A 6,142-nucleotide genomic window follows, 5' to 3' on the forward strand; every position below is an offset into this window, starting at 1 on the left:
ATGGTAATGAAAAGGAGGGTATTTTCATCCTCAAATTCGCTACCCGTACGTGCAAGGTCTAAGTTGGGAAGTTAAGTTTCGGATGCTTCATAAAAGACGCTGGATAAAAGGTAGCATCTACAGTGGTAATTTTCCCCATGTACCCACACTAGCCACATCACTAGTGTGCAGTACACCAACCAATCCACTTCCTATCAGGGGCTTCATGGGGACCACTGTGATGTATGTGACTTATCCACGCTATCCATTCATTTTGACATATAGTTTTAGGGTATGATCTAAAAAAGGAAGTAGATCGAAGGCCCAAGTGGACCACATCATATATCAACAACAGGAAGTTAATCTTCATTGTTTCCTATAGTGTGGTCCACTTGTGCATTCTATCTGCCTCTATTTTTATCTCAAGCCCTAAAATGAGATGTCACAATGGATGAACGGTTTAGATAGAACACACATTGCGGTAGGCCTCATAAAACACCATTTTTGGTAATGCACTCGTACTAGGGTTTAGTGGACCTACTTAACTTGGCGTAAAAACCTTGATTCCTCTAAACTCAAAGGAAAATTCTCCTTGTTGGGGCAAAGAGCAAGCCTAGTTTTGATTAGAAGATAGAATTGGCCATAATTGAATTTCCCTCTATCACCACATTAGTTACTTTCAAATCTGGAAAGCTTCACTTGTGGGGTGATGACCTTTCCCCTTAGGCTTTTCGCTTTCATGTTAGCTGAAGTAACAGCTTCCCTTTTAATTTTTAACTAATAATTAATAATTTTATTTCATGATTACTTGTGTTAGTTATTAGAATAGATCATTGATTCGTATGCTCAACATTAATCTAGTATAAACACCTACACGTTGTACATGAATATTTTCTCATATTTATGGATTATTTATGAAACTTGAATTGCTACATCAATTAGTAGAAAACTTTATTTATATATGTATATCCAGAATTGGGATGTAAACTTGATTGAATATGAACACAATGGTCCCTTGAACTAGTGGCCATTATGTCTAGTGGAGTAAATGGATCCTTTGTGCTTATGTAGCTTTTTGGGAAAAATCTTTTTTATTGTATCCATGGATGGACTATTTGCCCTATATGGCTTTGATTGACTATTTGCCTTATGTGGCTTTTATGGACTATTTTAGAATAACTTTGTGATAGTAAGTTCCACTTGTTAAAGTAAGATTGGCAACTAGTTAAGGAGTTTACCATTTAACATCCTAATTGTTGGAGTCTCATGAGATAAGAATGGTGGTATGAGATACTATGCTCGAGCTGTCACCCTATGCTGGGTGACGAGCCCCCCATAGTGACCTTTTAGCATTTCTTTAAATGGTTTTTTGTAATTGGAATAATAACAATTGGGCTAATCATGTATTTCATGACACACAGGCATTATCAGATACATAGTTGACTATTTGGAAAGACTAGTGCATTCTATGAATGTCCATTTTTTGTGTGAGTTGTCACTTAAGCATATACTTATTGTACTTTCGCTGGTGATTAGCCACTTGAGGTTGCATGTGGGTTTTATCCCACTCCTGAGTTTTTCCTAAAAGCCAGCTGGATAAGCATCTCCAGTCTGATGTGCATTTACGCATCCATGCATTTAAATAAGACTGCAGCATGAATTATTTTATATGTTTTCTTTCTTAAAGCTATGCTTAACTAATGCAGCGGTGTGTAATCTTGAGGAGAATTCTCACTTAACTTGCCACTCATGTTTTGAATATACAACCGTACAGATGATGCGGGAATAGCATTGAGTAGTAGAGTTTACGAAGCAAACCCTAATGTCGATCCTACTATGGAGGGAGAAAGTTTTTCAAGGAGGAGCCTCATTGAGATGTGGCTGAGTTCTATGGGCTAAACTAGTAGTTATTAGTATCTTTTGTTTTAGCAGTTTTGTTATGACATTTGATACTTTGAGTTTGTATTAAGTCCCCAGCTGAGCGGACTTGTATTTTCTAGTATTTGATATTTGATGGCATATCATGATTAGTTTCCTCCCTCGTGCTTTTGATGTCCACCAATTCGTATCGTACATTCATTATATTTCTTCATATAAATGATCGAGTTTTCGTACATAGAGTTATATACTTGGGTTACAGAAATTGGGGTGTTACAACAAGGTGCACTCAGGGCTCATTCCATTTGCTAGTTCTTGCTCGATCTGAAGGCTCGAGTTGATGATGCGAATAGGAAGCTCGGAGCTAATAGAGCTAAGCTACAGACTAAGGCTTCAGAGCTGGAGATGGCCAAAGAGGCTCATGCAACGACTCGAGCAGAGGTCAAAGTCCTCAAGGAGGCCTTGAGGGTATCCCTAGAGGATCACGACGCTTCTCGGTTGGCCGCTGAACAACGTAAAAAGGTTGCCCTATTATCCAAAGTCGTCAAGCTAGAGGCACGAGCCAATGAGGCGGAGGCGGAAGTTAGGGCTATTAAGGTGAAGGCGCGCTCCAAGGAGGCCGAGACCAAGATGGCGGGGTCAAAATTGAAATTTTCGCTAGAGAAGCAGCTGCTATGGAGGCTTACAAGGCCTTTGAGGGGCTAACGACAGAGCTAGAGGAGACGTTCAAGGCCAGCTTCTAGAATTGCCAGGAGGAGGTTCAACGCTGATACCATGAGCTTAACTTGGGCTATCTAAATGAAGATGCTACTAAGGTCCCTCAAGTTGTCGCTTCTAAGGTCGAAAAGCCCTCACGGACGTAGGCTTCCTTTATTTTATATTTTAATATTTTATTTTAGACAATAGCCTTGTAATATTTTCTCTTATTAATAACAAGGAATTTTCGCTCAAAGCTTTTGTGTTGTCTCATGTTTGGGATGTGTAGTGTAGCTTGCATATCTTCATTTGTGCTAGTCACTTAGAGATAGTGGATTAATGGTTGAGAGAAAAAATTTTCCTTTCATTCATAAAGGGAGGTTTACAAGTAGTAGGCACTTAAGGTGCATTGTCGGCTTGGTATACTAAGGTGTCTCGTAGAATTCCTTAGATAAACTTCTACTGATAGTAGATTTTTATGTGTTCGACATTCCGTGGATGGCGCAAGGCTTGCCCCTGAATGTCCTCTAACTGGTATATTCCTAGTAGGACTATACTGGTGATCCAGTAGGGCCCTTGCCAGCTCGGTCCTAGAGCTCCTACCCTAGGCTCCTTGGTACTCTGAAAGATCTCTCAGAGTACCAGATCTTCTGCTCTAAATCTTTGCATTTTAACCCTTGAATTGTAATACTGAGCAATTCTCTGCTAATAGGCGGTGGCTCTCACTTGTATTCTCTCCCTGAGTTCTTTGAGCAAGTCGAGATTTAACATCATTTGTGCATTGTTTTCCCCTAGATTGAATAACTTGGTTCGCCCTGACGGGATTCTAATTTCCACTAGAACTAATGCCTCCTCACCAAAGGCTAGAGAAAATGGGGTCTCCCCAGTGGCTGAACGAGTAGTTGTCCGATATGCCCACAAAATATGCGGTAGTTCCTTGTCCCAAACTCCTTTGAACCTTTTGAGCTTGGTTTTGAGGTGACTTTTTTATGATCTAATTAACTGTTGGCTTAAGGGTGCCAAGGTGAGGCAAAAGCGTTGCGAATACCGAGCTTTTAACACAATCCTCGGAACCTGGCATTGTTGAACTTCCTCCATTATCGGTAACGATGGTGTGGGGATGCTGAACCTGTAAACAATGTTTTTCCAGACGAAGTCGATCGTTTTCTGTTTGGTAATTCGAGTTATAGGCTTAGCCTCAACCCACTTGGTGAAGTAGTCGACAACGACGATAACAAACTTGGTTTGTACCTTACCCATTGGCAGGGGCCCAAAGATGTCATCCCACCATTGTGAAAAAGGTCAACGCCCACTCATCAGGGTCATTTACTTGGGCGGTTGTTGCGGTGCTGCTGTGAAGTGTTGGCACATGTTGCATTTCCTTGTGAAATTCTTGGTGTCATCATGCATTGTGGGCCAGTAGTATCCTTGTCGGATTACTTCATAGGCCATGGCTCTTCCGCCTAAATGATTTCCACAGATACCTTCGTAGATCTCCCTTAATACATATTCACTTTCATTTGGCCGTAGGCATCTTAGGTATGACATTAAGAATCCCTTTTTATACATGACATCTCCCAGCATCGTGTACTGAGCAGATCGGTACCTAAACTTTCGAGCCTCCACTTTGTCCTTAGGTAACTCACTCTGTTGTAGGTAGTGCGTGATTGGGTCCATCCAGCTCGACAGATGGTCGATCAGGAGAGCTTCTCTTTGGTCAGGCTAGCTGATACTTGGCTTAGGCAAGAATTCGATTTATATAGTCTTGGTGAGGTCGTCGTTGATGGCCGATGCTAGCTTATTTAGAGAGTCAATATTAGAGTTCCGCAATCTAGGGACTTGTATAATCTTGTCCTTTTTGAATGCTTCAAGCAATTCTTAAGCTCTAGTCAGATAAGCAATCATTTCCTCTCCTCTGACCTGATACTCTATGAAGACTTAGTCTACCACTAGTTGGGAATCACTTTAAAATTTTAATATATTGGCTTCCATCACCTTGGCTAATCTCTAGCTGGTGATGAATGCTTCATACTTAGCTTCATTGTTAGAGGCTTGGAAACTAAATCGTAGGGCATACTCGACCTTCGCCTAATTGGGTGAAGTCATGATCAATCTTGTTGTACTTCCCTGAGCGTTCAATGACCTGTCCACGTGGAGGGTCCATGCCTACGATACTGGGTTTTGCTCAATCTCTTCTATCTGTTGCTGGGGCACGGGGTGAGTGAATTCTGTAATGAAGTCAGTGATAGCCCGTCCTTTGGTCGCTTTTCTTAGTCGATATACAATGTCAATTTCGCCTAACTCAATTGCCCATTTTGGTCAGTCGTCCTGACACATTAGGTTTTTTCAATATTTGACGAAGTGGCTGATTGGTTAGGACCATAATGGTGTGAGCCTGGAAGTAAGGTTGGAGACGTCGAGATGATATGATCAATAATAGAGCTAACTTTTCTATCTCTAGATAGCGCTTTTCTGCATCAACCATGGCTTTTCTCATATAGTATACCAGGCGTTAGACACCTACTTCCCAGACTAAGGTTGAGTTAATTGTTGTTGGTGATACAGCTAAATACAGCAGCAACTATTTTCCTGGTTCCAACTTGAAGAGTAATGGGGGAGACCCCAAGTAAGTCTTAAGTTGTTAGAATGCTCGTTCACATTCTTCCGTCCATGTCGGCCTCTTACTTCCCTTTAGCTACTTAAAAAGGGCAGACACTTGTCTGTGGCTTGGGAGACAAACCTTTTTAGAGCCACCACCCTACATGTGAGATGTTGAATTTTTTTAGTCATGCTGGGAGAACTCATTTCTATGAGAGCTCAGATTTTGTTGTGATTCCCATGTATCCCCCTTTAGTGGACCATGAAGGCTATGAATTTTCTTGAGTTTATGCCAAAGGTGCATTTGATCGGATTTAGTTTCATTCAGTATTTCCTTCGAATCTCGAACATCTCCTTTAGGTCTACTATGTGGTCTTCTTCTATTGAGCTTTTAATGAGCATGTCGTCCACATAAACTTCCATCGTGTTCTCGATCTATTTGGACAATATTTTCTTCACCAAGCATTAATACATTGCTCTAGCGTTCTTCAGTGTAATAATATAGCCTCCTATCAGTGATGAAGGCCATTATCTTCTTGTAATATTCGTTAATGACATCTAATTATACTCTGAATACGCATCCATAAAGTAAAAGAGTGCTTACTCGACAGTGTCATCTACCAATTGGTCGATCCTTGGGAGAGGAAAGTTGTCTTTTGGGTAAGCTTTATTTAGATTGATATAATCTATACAGACCTGTCACTTTCCACTGGCTTTTTTTTACCAATACGACATTGGCCAACCAGTTAAGATAATGTACTTTCTTAATAAATCCATCCTCGAGGAGCTTCCCGACTTCTTTGCTAATTGTTACGTATCTTTTTGGGTTGCATGCACATCTTTTTTGTATTATAGGCTTGTGGTCAAGTTCTATGTTCAATCAATGGACCGTAACTCTTGGATCTATTTTGGGTATATCCTGGTGTGACCAGGTGAACACGTCTATGTGTTGTTTCAACAAGTCAGCCATCTCTTCCTGGAGTTGTGGTTC

The sequence above is a fragment of the Magnolia sinica genome, chromosome 13, assembly GCF_029962835.1.
Source record: "Magnolia sinica isolate HGM2019 chromosome 13, MsV1, whole genome shotgun sequence".
Classification (NCBI taxonomy): Eukaryota; Viridiplantae; Streptophyta; class Magnoliopsida; order Magnoliales; family Magnoliaceae; genus Magnolia; species Magnolia sinica.